General features: G+C 45.4%; 2 long non-coding RNA genes across 2 annotated transcripts; one reads left to right on the top strand and one right to left on the bottom strand.

The window, feature by feature from the left end:
* The first annotated feature begins 1528 nt into the window (after positions 1-1528).
* Positions 1529-7464, top strand: LOC115291901. Its single transcript, XR_003908721.1, has 2 exons — positions 1529-1646; positions 7183-7464. It is a non-coding gene; the product is annotated as an uncharacterized LOC115291901 (long non-coding RNA).
* Positions 7465-7702: 238 nt separating this feature from the next.
* On the bottom strand, positions 7703-11028 carry LOC115292713. Its single transcript, XR_003909103.1, has 3 exons — positions 10946-11028; positions 9747-10044; positions 7703-8115 (listed from the first exon to the last, which is right to left on the bottom strand). It is a non-coding gene; the product is annotated as an uncharacterized LOC115292713 (long non-coding RNA).
* Positions 11029-14023: the final 2995 nt, after the last annotated feature.

A 14023-nucleotide genomic window follows, 5' to 3' on the forward strand; every position in this document is an offset into this window, starting at 1 on the left:
TAAGCTCTACGTCTGCTTGGTTTGCCATTGTATCCAGTTCTGGGCACAGAGTAGGAACTTAATTAAGATCTATTGAGAAAAAGAATGGGCAACCGCTTAACTTTCATAATACTTAAAATTCCTTAGCCTCAAAATGGAAATAGGCATCTTTATTCTACAGCTAGTTATGGAATTTATTTTGATATTTGTTTTACACAGAACTTTGAGATGTTAGGATATTGGTTGGACATGGAAGGAATGTGAGGCAGGGTTTTTTTTTTTTTTCTCTCTCTGTTCAAAGTTTACTGGCTCATGTAGTAAGGGACTAAACACAGTCCCTGTTTGTCCCATGCCAGCCGAGGGCAGAGATGCGTTTGCTGCATCTCCTTTCCGTTAGCCTCTCCAGTCACTGTCTCTGCTGTGCACCAGCTGGATAAATCATAGGGAACACATATGTCAACAGTTCAAGGCTCCTTCCTCACCAGTCCCCCTTTATTTAGGAATTTCTTGTTTAAATAATCATGGAGACTTTAAAAAAGATGCTCAAAGATGTTGTGGAAGATACTTTGTGCAAAATGCCTCTGTTTCCCGCCCCCTCCCTCAGTAGGGTCCAGGTCCAGCCCTACTTTCTGTCCAGTCTCCCCTTTGCTCTATTCCTCCCAGTCCTAAGACGCCAGAGCCTAGAGTTTTTCCAGGTGTGTACCCACCAAATCCATGGCTCTGATTTCTTTTTGGTCTAAACATTTCTTCCAGGGTGGATACCGATGCCTGAGAGAAGGTGAAAATGAAAAGATTTATGTCTTCCAGAAAGAAAGCCAGTGAATATCTCTGAACTTTGATTTATCTATGAAATAGTGGCTAAAAATAGCAATCTCAAGGGGCATTTAAGACTAAACTAAATCACGTATGTAATAGTATGTATCACATATGTCTGATACTCAATGCTCAGTAAATGCCCGCTGATTTTTCATCTACCACTTTCACTTCTCCCTATCCAACTTTGGTCACTCCAGAATCCTTGAGATTCTTTTAGCCCAGGATGGGAAGAGCGTATCATTACAGTTGGTCCACCTGCTTGTCAAGTGGGAAAGTGTGCTGTGTTTAGATGATGAATCACTGAGGAGCATTGACCTCACATAGGATTTTCCATCTCGGCTCTGTGTATGTACTAGTTTTCAGCCTCTAAAATTCCAGTATGCGGAGGAGTTTTAATGGTAAGCAAATTCAATCTCCCCCACTCATTCATAACTAGCAGTCTAGTGAACAAAGCACTCTTTAATAGAACCACCCCACTGTCTGATTTTGCAAACATGCTTCATTTCCACTTCCTAAGGGAGAAAATCCTAGAAAGAATGTAAGATGACTGGAAGGGGAACAAGACACAACCCAACTACTGGCAAATCCTACTATCAAACTAGAATCTTAGGCCTATTCTGTTATCCTAAGGAAAAATGGTTGAGTTCTCAATCAGGGTGGTTTTGTTTGTTTGTTTGTTTGTTTGCTTTTTTTTTTTCCTTTCTTAGTTGTCTCAACAGTAGGATCTCTAACACCCAAGAAGCTAAGTGGATGAGGGATGTGAAGACATACTTAGACAAGATGAAGGATCTGCCTTGAACAGTATAGTGCCAGCCTGGGAGATGTGACCAGGCTGGCAACATCTGAAACAGGTGAGAGGGCCTCCTGGCTTCTAGCCTGTTCTCTCCAATTTGGTGTGCCTTCCAGTAGAACAAGTTTTTGGCTCTGCTGCCTTTGTTCTTTCCCACATCTGCTCTGTGGGGTTCTGCTAAGGTTCTCAGGCTGGGAGAGAACTTCCAGTTCTGAGCCGGACTCTTCTTCTGGGATTTCTATTCCTTGAAAGGCACCAGCCTGGAATCAAAGAGTTGCCTGGTTTGAGTCAGTGGATACGAGTTCACATGCCAGCCCTGCCATTTACAGTACTGTGACCACAGTCAGTCACTTTACCTTCTGTGCCATAGTTTTCGTATCGGTGGATGGAGGAAGACAGTGGTACATCACCAAGCTGCTAGGAGAGAGCAGGGGAGGCAAAGAAGAGTGTCTGGCACTTGGTCAACGGTCATGGCTAGTTGGCTCCCTTCCGTGTCCTGCTTTCCCATAGTCCTTGATGTTTCCTGCTGTGGAGGGAGACTTCCAAGCATCAGGGACTATGAGGAAGATGAAAGAAAAACTTCCAAAGGAAAAGGTCTCAGGGACTTCAAGAGGGAGGAAAGGGGCTCCTTTAGCAGGTTAATTTTGCCCAAAAGAGTCTTACCTTTGGAACTTGCATCAAAGTTTGGTTGTACAGGACTGGGGCCTGGAAGTGAAATTGAAGTTATACATAACCTTTCTAGTCTGGGTTTATGGTACTATTTTGAAATACACCTAAATTCCCAGCAGGAGAATCCCATTACAAATACTTACATAAAACTTTGCCTTTTGTAGAAAGTGGTCTTTTCAGCAATGCTGCAAGAGCATTGAGGTTTATCAGTTAATGTTTGAACAAATAAGAGAGATACCCAATCTGTAGCTGCTGACTTTTCAGCAGGGAAGACGGAATATTGAATAGGTAATAACACTAAATTGAGCAAATGCTCTGAGAGCATCAGCACACACAGCCAGCAACACAGAGTAGGAGCACCTAAGCTGGTTTGGTGGTTGGAGTGGGGCAGTGGGCAGGTGTGATCAGGGAAGGCTTCCTGGGCGAGCGGCTACTTAATTTGAGACTGGAAGTATGCATAGAGGAAACTTACATGCAGAGTCAGAGGGTGATCCAGGTAGAAAAACCAGCATGGGTAGAGGCCCTAGGTGAGGGAGCATAAAGCAAGGTCACCGACTGGAGGAAGTTTGGTTGTGTTAGGATCGAGGGCAGTAGGCAGGGACTAGTCAGAGAAGTAGGCAGGGGCTAGCTCTTGAGCTTGCTGGGAAGCCAAGCTGAGGGATTTAAACCCTGTCCAGGAATCGTAAAGTGTTTAGCCTGAAGAGAGATCATAATTGGTAAGGTTGGATGCTGGGTGGGACGTGTTTTGACACTTGTTAAGCAAGAGATGAAGGTGGCCTGGACTCAGTGCCATAGAGGGGAGAGAAGAGAAGGGATCAGAAATGTTTTGGGGCGGCATTGACAGACCGGGCCATGGGTTGGATGTGGGGCCCTGAAGGAAGAAGGCCTCAAGGAACCCAGGGATTCAGGGCTGAATAGGGGTCAGTGAGCAAGACGCAGGTGTTGACAAAGAAGGGGTGAAGTTGAGTGTGTGAGCTGAGTTGGAAGGTTTAGTTGGTAGACAAGAGCTAAGATGGAGATAAAAATTGGGGGGTTATCAGTGCGTAGATCACTGTTTCCCAAATTATATTCCAGGTACGACCTGCACCAGACCCATCTGTGGTATCTGATAAACAAAAACTTCTGGAGAAGGATGGGAAAAAGGCTAAAGAGTTCCATATTTTGCCCATGGAATGAGCACAGAGAACATAAATTTGAACACCTTTCAAAACAAGTGGCACTTAAGCTAATGGTGTCAGCATATTCCTGTTGTGGCGTTGATGGCCAAGACTTGGCAGGTGGCAAGGGCTTCCTTCGTCCCCCACCCCCCCGCCCCCGTCTCTCCTCGTCCTCTTATCCACTCAGCACCCCTTTGCCCCCCACGCAGACTAATTTCATGTGTTTTGTTTTTATGGAGAAACAGTACAAATGAGGCCCATCCCCTTTCAATTTTTCTTTTCTTCTTTTTTAAGTCTAATTCAGGACAAAAAAAAAAAAAGAGAAAAGCTTTCATCGAAAGAACAGATGTCATCTGCTTTAGTCTTTTGTGGTGGTTTTATTTTATTTTATTTAAAAAAAAATGCTCCTGCAGATGAGGCTCATTTAAACATAATGACGAGGCAACAAAAACCCTATCACAGAGGCGCTTCAGATTCGGTTTGACTCAAGGGAGGGAGAGGAGACAAGGAGATGTCCTGTCCACTGCCCCTCCACAGGGCCCCAGCAGCTGCATTTCAGATGCAAATGGAAGCCAAGGGTGGGGGTGAAGGAGGGGAGGGGAGATGCCCAGGAAGCTGGCTGCAGGTGTTGAGGATTCCAGACAAGGCTGCAACAACAGGCCCGCAAACACAGGGCTCACAGAGAGTGGGCTTGAGGGTGCTCGCTGGGAGGGCTCAAGTGGACCCGCAGCTGCGCTGGGCATTCCTTTTCCTAGCCATCAATGGGCTCTGTATTGAAAATATGAGAGCCAGCAAACGGCACGCTGAGAAAAAGGAAACGCTTTGGAAATGGAGCAAACATCAGGCTGCAGGGGCTCCCCCTTGCCCGTGCTCATTATTTAAACCTGTGTGCTTGCGGAGGCTAGATATTTGATATAGGACCCTGGCATCCCGAGGCTGGAAGGAATCCATGGAATTATCACATTCGTCCCTCTCCTTCTATAGATGAGGAAATACATGCAGGGTCCGGAGTGACTTGCCCCAGGTCACAATGCATCTGAGTGAAATGCAGGCATTTCGGGATAGCGACATTCATTGAGCCCTCTCCGTTCTAGACGCAGTTCAGTATTTTGTGTGCATGATTTTTTAAATTTAATTTACTTAATTGGCACCGCAGATTCAGAGAGTTTTCCTTATTTCCATGTTGAATATGGAGAAATTGTGGCTTCAGTGAATTCAAAACTCGTCTTGGGTCAAGAAGCTGGTAAGTCGTAGTCAGGATTTGAACCAGAACCCATGCTGTTTTTCTTAACAGTTAATTCCTAACTCCTGGGAAAGTATTCTTTTCTCTCAAACACACGCACACACACACACACACACACACACACACACACACACACACCTATACATAAGAAAATGCTGTTTCTACTCCCATAGATGTGAAATGCATGAACATGCTTAAATATTAAAACCTCAAAACAAACCTATGACTTCATACATATAAGTATTAAGCTAAAACACTATCAAATTCAGCCTTGGAAAAGTTATAGTTAAGGCTGGTGGCAATCCCTAGTGTTGGGTCTGCATGGAGTATACACTCAGTAAATGTCTAGATTTGAAGAGTCCCCTTATATTTGAAAAGGAGAGTTTCCTTAGGGGCAGAACTTAGTGTCTACCAATATTACTACTTCTGAGACTTAAATGCATGCACTGAGTCTGTGTTTATGAGGCACCTTCCCATGCATCATTAGTTCATTGCATCTTGGTAATACTGATTCAAGGAGGCTAAGCAGGGCTACTAGTCCCATTTTATAGATGAGAAAGCTGAGGCTCTGGGAGATAAAATAACATGCCCAGAGAGAGCTGGAAGGTGAATGCAGATCTGCTCATGCCAGCATGCCGGCAGAAGCTGTTTACTGAGAGGTAAGGTGATGATAAAGGTCGGAGGACAGCCATCAGGATGCAGGTACACCTGTATCCGCCTGCTGAAAGATGTTCTGGTCCAATGCGCAAAACCCCAGATTTGCAGACAGACAACCCAACTCCCTGTGGGTATGTGAGTCTGTAGGTGGTACTGGAGGTGTGGGGACCATGGGGACGGCGACCTGGAGGAGGTGAGACCCTGTGGGCGGTTCCTTTGCACAGATGCGTCACCTTCTGTGCTTGCCTGAGGACTGTGACAATGCCTGTGTCAGTGCTCACGAACAAGCACCCATGTGGGTGGACAAGACCCACGAGTGTGCCAAGGTCATGGCCAGAGTCCTGGCCTGTGAAATTTGGTTGTGGGTTTCTGGGTCCCTATGTGGAGCATTGTCTTTGAGCAGTTCTGTGACTTCAGCCAGAGCTACTGAGACCAGCCATTTTGCCGTGTGGGTGGACCCACAATCCCACTCCTTCCTTGGGAAAAATAACTCAGCAAAATCTCCTACTACTGAGTGGGCCAAGGGTGTGAGCTGTATAGCATCATCATGCAGTATGAAATCTGAGGCTGAGAGAATTGTAAGTTATCTGATTCAGATACCTATTTTATAGATGGAAACACTGAGGATCACAGGACAACAGTGGTTTTATTTATTACTTCATGCCTACCTTTGATAGTTTGTTTGTTCAAAAAACATTTGTTGAGTAGGCATTTTGTGGAAGGACTCACCTTTGAGGATTTCCCAGTCTAGTGGAGAGAGACATGTAAAAACAAGAAGCCACAATGCTAACAGGTGCTTAATATAAGTGAGTGTGTTTTGAGACAGCCCACAGAAGGAGCTACCAACTCCTCTGGGTGTCTAAGAGGGCCACACATCAGAGATGACATTTGAGCCAAATCTGGCAAGAGAAACCTTTTGCCAAAGGCACAGAAGTGCTTGCCAACAGCATGTTCAAAGACCCAGAGGTGCGAAGAGCATAGTGTGATACAAGACTCAGGGAATCTAAGGCGTGTCTCTGTACAAAGGAGTTTTTAGGGAGGGCTCAGCAGGCAAAGCCAGAAGGCGGTGCTGGATCATGAAGGGCTTTATATGCCAGACTCAGGAGTCTGGACTATTTCTTGTAGGAACTGGAAGAGCACTGAAGAGTGGTAAGCAGGGTACTAACAAGATTTGAAATAAGGCTTAAACTTATCGTTCTGCAGATAGTTTGGAAAGTGGACTGTATTACAGGTACAGTTTTCAACATGTTTTTTGTTTATTGCTTGGGGATTTGAAAGTGGTGGTATGGATGGAGGAAATCCTCTGGAGCCCAGAGGAGACACCAAGGTTGGAAGTCAGGTAGCCATCAGGATTAGAACCCATGCAGATTGATTTCAGTGAGATTGGAACACTACCTAAAAAACAGTTCATCAAGAGTGGTATTCAAATATGCCTTAGCAATGGGGCTGAAGGTCTCATAGGGCAGAAAGATGCCTAACATTTGCTCTGGAAGGTTCCTCTGGGGCAGCAGCGATTTTGCCAAGAGGTGAACTGGGGGACACCCTGGGAAGGCACCCAGGCCCCTGCTTGTCTGCTCCGTGTCAGAGTCAGGACCTCAGCAGAGCTAAAACCCTTTATCTTAGAGTCAGCCTTCGTCAAACAGAGAGTTCACTTATTTCCTCTCCAGCCCCCATGCCCTTCCTACCACCACCACCTCCTCGCTTTAGTCACTGGAGCTGAGTCATCCTTTGAGCTTGTTCCTATCACCTTCCCCTCCATCAGGACATGGAGGGTTTGAGCAGGAGCCACTGGGGCTTAAGGGGAGAGGTGGGGACAAGAAAAAGGGTCTCAGACCCTGGGTTCCAATCCTTATACCACTGTTTCTTCCCAGGAGACAGGCGGAGGAGAGGGTCTGATCAGTCTCAGTGACTCCCAGGAAGAAGGTGGGGTGGCAGCAGATCCAAGGTGCCAAGCAAATGCCAGATGCGTTGACATCCATTCTCCAGCACAACTGGGAGCAACATTATCATCTGATGAACATGACACTCATGAGCTTAAACCATTTCTCCAAGGTCACATAGAAGATTTATCTGAATTATTCCATTTCTGTACATTGCTCTGCTCTCTGTATTGTATTTGGGTGAAGATGGCATTAAAGTAACCTCACTGGTGAGTGCCTACTACTTGCAAAATATGGTGCAAGAAGGGTTAATAGGGATGATCTTCTCTCAAGAACTCAACGTCTCATGTTGGAAACCATTGATCTATCATTTGTTCAGTCACTATTATGTGAGTACCACTTCTGAGCAGAGCCCGCACAGGGGCTGTGGAGATAGGAACCTCAGGACCCCAGCCCTGGCGCCCTGTAACACTCATGTCAGGAGGCAGGGATAAAAGAGGGGAGTGAGTGTTTCATATTCTATCAAGAGTTCAAGGAAGAGTTCTCACAGGTACTTGTAGGTTGACATTGAAGCCTGAATCCAGGGAAGGGAAGCCAGGACTGTAGTGACTGGAAGCACGCTGTGGGAGCAGGTACACGAAACAGGAGGTAGGAAGGGAGAGTAGCATGGGTTGGCATACATTGGGTTGCTTCTTTAGTACCAGATGCTGGGCTAAGAATGTTAGGGTACAATGGAGAGTAAAATGTAGGACAGTTCCTGACATCAAGGTTAGAGACTCAGGTCCGTTGGTCATAGTCCAGTGGATATTTGAAGAGTGGTAAAAATGAAAGGAAGATGGTGTGAATGACCATAGAATAGGGAGACCTGTATTTGGAGGGGTGGTCAAGAAGGGCCTCATTGAAGAAATATCACTTAAGCTGAATCTGAAAAAAAAATGAATAGAAGTCATTAGATGTGTGTGTGTGTGTGTGTGTGTGTGTGTGTGTGTGTGTGTGTGTATTGAGAGCGTGGTGGAGACACAGGGAGCATGGAGTATTGCCCTGGAAGGAAGTCATTAATAAAGAGAAGAAAGATGTTATAACAAACATTTTAGCAAAATAATAGTGCAGGGTGGTCTGGAAGCTGATGGAACCTGGTCGGTGTTCTTGGACCCACACCCTTGTGCACATCCTGGGAAACAGCAGCTCAGCTTGGACGTGGATCTTTCAGTGGCTTCCACTTGTGGGTTTGCTCTGTGACTAAGATCTTTGTGTCTCAACATCTTCATCTGTGATGTGGGAGAACACACCCCTATGCACCTGTCAGAAGACTGATACTAACGAGAAGTGGCAAAATACAAGTCATCTATAGACATTCTCTCAAGAACTAACAGTTTGGAACTGATGTAAAAAAAAGTCCAAAAAGAGCTTTGGAGTGTTCATTAAACATGCACACACAGCCCAGGATTTAGCATTGTCAGCCTCTAGTAGACAGCTGTGGGTTTCCATTCCCATATCTACCTATCTCTAAATGAAGAGGCGGGCTCTGAAATAGATGGCAGGGGACTGACTACACAGTATGCTCCTTGGGGTGCCCCGGAAAAGAGAGAGCCGCCTTCATTTCCCTTATTTCTAGCCCCCTTTCTGGTCCTGAGCTACAAAGGGGCTTCAATCTGGAGCCAAAACACATCTGACACAAGGGTTCATGTCTGAATTGGAAGTAAAATCCGGATTTCCATGGCACTGAACTTTCTATGAGCTGATGCCCTGGCAGAGGTCTCTGGTTTGTTGAACAAAAGGCTAAGAATGCTTAGACTCTGACTTTCTCAGGTAAAATAGAAAATGTGTCTATACTGTATAATAAGTCCCCATCTCGGAGAGCTTCAAGGACAGAACAGTCCCCATAATGTCACAGGGCATTTTGACCTCTAGCCTTGGTTCTGTGACATATTGGTTGTGTGTGTGACCTTGGGCACAGTGCCTTCCCCAAGCTGAGGCCCAATTTCCTCATCTCCAAGACAAGGTGGTTGGTCCCAGATTTCTGGGTCTTTGAGGCCTGACATGCTGCATCTGGAAGACTTGAAACCCTCACAGGAAGGCCCTGGGTAGTATTGAACCTGGCTTTGGAATACCCTTTGCCTAGGCTTGTGGTCTGGAAGGGCCCTCCCTCTCTCTCTCTTGCTGTTGTCCTGTCACCTAATCCCAAGTTGCAGGTAAGTTTTCTTCACAACACATTCAGAACCAGCATTTCATGGATGGCTTCTACATGATTTCAAGACTTGCTGTTGATGAGGGCCCAGTGACTCTGAACTGATGCCAAATAAAGTTTGATTTCTAAAATGGGCAGTGTGGTGATCAATCAGGGTAGGCCAAATGGAGAGTGATGGATAGCATGATCAGAATTGCCAGGGTCGGGATGGGCAGATTGGTTTTCTCCAAACAAGCAGCAATCAAGGCTTTCACCTTCACCCCCACTACTCAGTGCTCTCCTTCCCAGCTCCTAACAAAACATAAATTTCCCTGACAATTAAAAGTTTTCTTGTTGCATGTGGTAAGTTTTTTAAAAATATACTTACAGCCATATGTACATGCATGTGTACACATGCGTATATCCTGTGATTTGGTTGCTGCGTATTCCTGGATTTTGATGCATCTTTGATTCCTGAGGTTCGTGAAGATCAATCAGGAAAGGAAATTGGCAAAGCTTTAATGCTCTAGAAAAGTTGAATATTGGGGAGGCTTCTCAACTCTCCTCTCGAAAAGACATTTTGAAAATAAGAAAGTAGACTTCATTCTCCAAACTTGAGTCATGGCAACCCGCAACTCCTATCATTTTCTTTGGCTGAGGATGATCACCCTGGGAGATGGGTAGGCCTGGAGAGAGAGAGACACAGAAAATCGCCCAGCCAGCGAGTTAAACTTAAACTCAACTGCCACCTTAAAAATAAAGAGTAATATGTCATCACCCAAGTCTTTCATGACACACATATGAATCCAGTTTTGTGGGTGAGGAAACAGAGGTTCCAAAGCTAACCTGCAGGTTCTCTGGGCTGTGATTTGACCTGGCTCTCCTAAGGGCTTGGGCAGAGTCCCATCACATGACGGTGCTTCTTTTTGCTCCATTAGGAGTGTTGCCACTCTGGTGAGACCATTTTAGTCACGGCTTGTACGTCTGCCATTCTCTGTCCCTTTGAAAACTCATTTCATGGTCCAGTAGAGCAGAGTTTCATCCAATAGCACTCTGACTTGGTGGCTTCAAAGTGTGGTGCCCACCCCCCGCCTGGGTTTGGGGCAGTAATGCTTAACAGTCTGGTAGTTAAATTAGAAACAAAATAACAGACAGGTTTGGTCTGATACTCTGATGATTCCTAACCCTCGCACTGTAAGTGGGATAGGTTAAAGGGGATGGAGAGCTTTGTGATTCTTCTATGGGATTCCTGCCTTGTCTTCTACAATGGGGACAAAACAAGAAAACTCACTTAGCCATGGACCAAAATACAACATTACGATTCAGAAAGCTTGTGCCTTGTAGACCACCTCTCAAGGCTCAGGGCTAACAGGCTAGAAATAAACTGGAACAATTAAGTCTAAGATTATCCCAAAGGCAAACCATTTTTCACAAAGGTCCAGGTTGGCTTAATGTCAGGAGTATGTGCCCCGTTTTTCTTTCAAACAGTGAAATTATGTATCTAGCTCTGGCCTTCAGAACTCCAAGGGGTCCCCATAAACGGGGTGTCCTATCTTGTGTCTGTCCCTTCTCCAGAGTAGCTCTCACATGAGTACCCCACTGTGACAAGGCAGTGGACTTGCAGAGTTCAGTACCCTCAGATGCTCCAACCATAGCGGCCTGTTTCCCAGTTCACCTCAGGACAATGCAAACTGAGCTATGCATTTACTGTAATTCTAATCAGATGACTCTATAATTGGAAGAACACCAGTGGCATTCTGTCTTTGGAGTCTTCTCCATTAAGTGACTGAATGAGGGCCAGGGGACCTTTGTTTGTCCCAAATGCGGTCCTGATAGAGACTTTGGGATCTGAGTACTATGTTCCGTTCTGTAATAGGATCAAGTTCTTTCTCCTTTCTTGGTAAGACTCTAAATCAGTCTGAAATTGGAACATCAGGTGTAGAGAGGTCATTTCCCCTCTACCTCAGTAAATTCTGGCCAACTGCTCTTCTAATAGTAAAGAACAAATAAAATAAATAGTAAAGAACAAATGAAATATATGTGCATTTCGGCAGGGAGGGAGAGTCTGTGTAAATGCTTGATGACAGTGATTTTAGGTAAACACTTCCACTTCTAGATCCTAATCATATGTGGTAATGGTTGTCTAAATAACAAGAATGATAATGTGAAATTCTTAATCACACTGAACACCTCAATTACAGACAGAAAGAAACATTAAAGACAAATGTCTTGAGGAATCAGTTTGTGGTAGAAACTTTGCAAAGTATTGTGTGGCTCTGGGAGATATAGAAATGAATCAGACCAGATCTTGACCTTGAAGAGCACATAATTTAGAGAGGAACGTAAATTATGCTCATAAAAATTATAATCCCAGATAGAAAGCGCGTGGCCTGCAGTACTGGGATTCAGAAAGAGGAAAGATCCTTCCCTGGTGGGAAGATCAGGCTTGGCTTCTTGGAAGAGGCAGATTTTGAGCCAGATTTCAAAGAATAGGAAGGATTTGGTTTAGGGGAACACCAGAGGAAGAGATCATCGCAGGAGCCAAGGTGAGAGGGGAAGTGTGGGAACGTGTGGACTGGTGAGTGTTGTTTTAGATAGCCAGGATAAGCCAGGACTTCACCCAGGGAGTCAGTGATCTGGGTCATGTTCTCCACATCAGTGTTCCTTGACCTTTACATGCGGACCTCTGGGGCTCTTATTATAATATAGTTTCTGATACAGTAAGTCTGGGGTGGGGACCTGAAATTATGCATTTCTAATAAGCTCTCACATGGTGCTAACACTGCAGGTTTCTGAACCACTCTGAACAATGGGGACTTGTTGAGGATTTTAACCTGTAGGGAAGGAGTTCCTGTGATACACAGACTTACACAACCCTTTGACATTCTGAGGTTGCTTGCTGTCTCTCTCTCTCTCTCTCTCTCTCTCTCCCCCCACCCCCTCTCTCACACACACACACACACACACACACACACACACACACACACAGAAACTGGGAGAGCAAGCGGGACTCATGTGAGCATTTGCTTGTATCATCCTTTCCTCAGTTGTACTGACTCAAATAAAAATCCAGGTAGAAGGTGAAAGTGGACAAGGGACAGAAAGATACTAAAGACCTGGCTTCTAGAAACCAGATACAGCACAAACCACAATGTAAATGCCATTTTGGTTTCACAAATGGTTTCTCCCTCTGAACTGTTTATTGAAGGGCAGAAGTGAGCTGATGAGTGCCTTTATATTTGAAAGTGATTTAAATACTGGCCCTCTGGCTTGGTCATGAATAGAATTTTATAATAAAACGATAAGACATTAATGGTACCACAGAGAAAGAATCAGAATTAGAGTTAAAAGACCTAAACTTAAGTCCTCAACCTCTCTGGGCCTCACGTAAACTTCCTTATCTAGCGCACAGAATAGTCCTTTCTCAGGTTGGCTCTCAGTTCTTCGTAAAAATCAAATGAGGTAATGGGTATGAGAGTGCTCTGTAGACTGAGGAGTGCCCCACGGGTAGAGCAGCTTGCAGGTGTAATGGCCGTCTCTTATTCCTACAGATGAAGATAGTAGGCTTTTCTCTGGGAGTTGCTGGCAGGACAACTTAGCAACTATGGGGAGGGGCCTGTGATGGACTCAGTGGCAAAGCCCCAGGTAATGTGACTTGAGATCCTCCTGTGGAGTTTGCTGCATGGTCAGAGCAGGATGCACCTGCTGTAAAGTCAGACGTACCCTTGCATCTGGCTGTGTAGCTTCCTGTGATCTCTGGGGAAGTGTTTATCAGCAGCAATACTGGTGTGCAACGCATCCTCTGGGAGTGACCTCTGGGGCTGGACTCAGGTGCCCATGAGCTGTTTCCTGAGTTGTGTCCTGGGTTCTCTGCAGCTTAATGATGGTTTTTCTGGCCCCATCCCCAGAGCCAGTAACACAAGCAGGTAGTGATATTTGTTAGGTAAGGGTAGAATCAAGAGCATCAGGGCTCTAAGGGTTAACAGAAACCAGCTAAGAAGGAGCTCTTCAGTGAGATAGGGAGGAGGGCCAACAGGTATCATTCAGGGTGTGGGGAGACAAGGCAGTAACTCCTGTAAGCCAGACCTGCAAAATCAATAACTGGAATCCAAAAGTTCACTTTTAAGGATGGTTTTTCTGCATTTCATATGTGATAGAGCTGGGTGTTCTTAAAATAACAGACACTAGAAATAACTATTGGGGATCGAGTTCAATCCCCTCATTTTGCACATGAGGAAACTAAGATACTTGGCAAGGGCTTGCCCTGGGTACTTTGAGTTAATTGAAGACCTTAGGTGAATGCCAACTCTCTTCAATCTCTATTGCTGTTGGAAAGGGGCCATCCTTTTTGCCTCTCCGGGCCTCAGTTTCCTCTTTTGGAAAATGAGGGGATTGAAAGAGCTGTTTTCTCCTTCCGATCCTCTTCTAGCTCAGATATTCAATGAGTCCCAGGGACCCAGGCTTTCTTCTCAGCCAAAAGCCCCTCCCCATCCAGGCCATGCTCCTGGGAATCATACCCTCCCCCTTACTTTCCCCAGGGAATCTGCAATGATGCTCAGTCCCTGCTCCCACACTCACTTTCACAAGAGGAAATCAATAGATTCTTCAAGCGGTTGGACCACAGGATGATGCCTGGGCCCATTTTGTCAACCAGGTGGCTCTAGT

The sequence above is a fragment of the Suricata suricatta genome, chromosome 5 (genome assembly GCF_006229205.1).
Source record: "Suricata suricatta isolate VVHF042 chromosome 5, meerkat_22Aug2017_6uvM2_HiC, whole genome shotgun sequence".
Classification (NCBI taxonomy): domain Eukaryota; kingdom Metazoa; phylum Chordata; class Mammalia; order Carnivora; family Herpestidae; genus Suricata; species Suricata suricatta.